The sequence below is a fragment of the Bos indicus genome, chromosome 2 (assembly GCF_029378745.1).
Source record: "Bos indicus isolate NIAB-ARS_2022 breed Sahiwal x Tharparkar chromosome 2, NIAB-ARS_B.indTharparkar_mat_pri_1.0, whole genome shotgun sequence".
Taxonomy (NCBI): Eukaryota; Metazoa; Chordata; class Mammalia; order Artiodactyla; family Bovidae; genus Bos; species Bos indicus.
Window position 1 is genome coordinate 119,488,099 of NC_091761.1, and position 246 is coordinate 119,488,344.

The following is a 246-nucleotide window of genomic DNA, read 5'->3' on the forward strand; positions in this document are numbered from 1 at the left end:
CCCCTCGTGTCAATATTTGTTATAGACTAATCGCCGGGGATTTTCACCTGGTTGGAGGGTGGTGTGTGTGTATGTGTGCGTGTGGTGGTGTTTGTTGGCTTTTTTTTTAAGGGGAGGTGGAGGTCCTGGGCTGATATTAAAGAGAGAAAAAGCACATTTTAGAACAAAAAATAAACATAGATTTAATGTATGTGACTGTAAAATGTGGGGTTGCATAGCTGGTGGATCTCGAGGGGCTGGAATTAG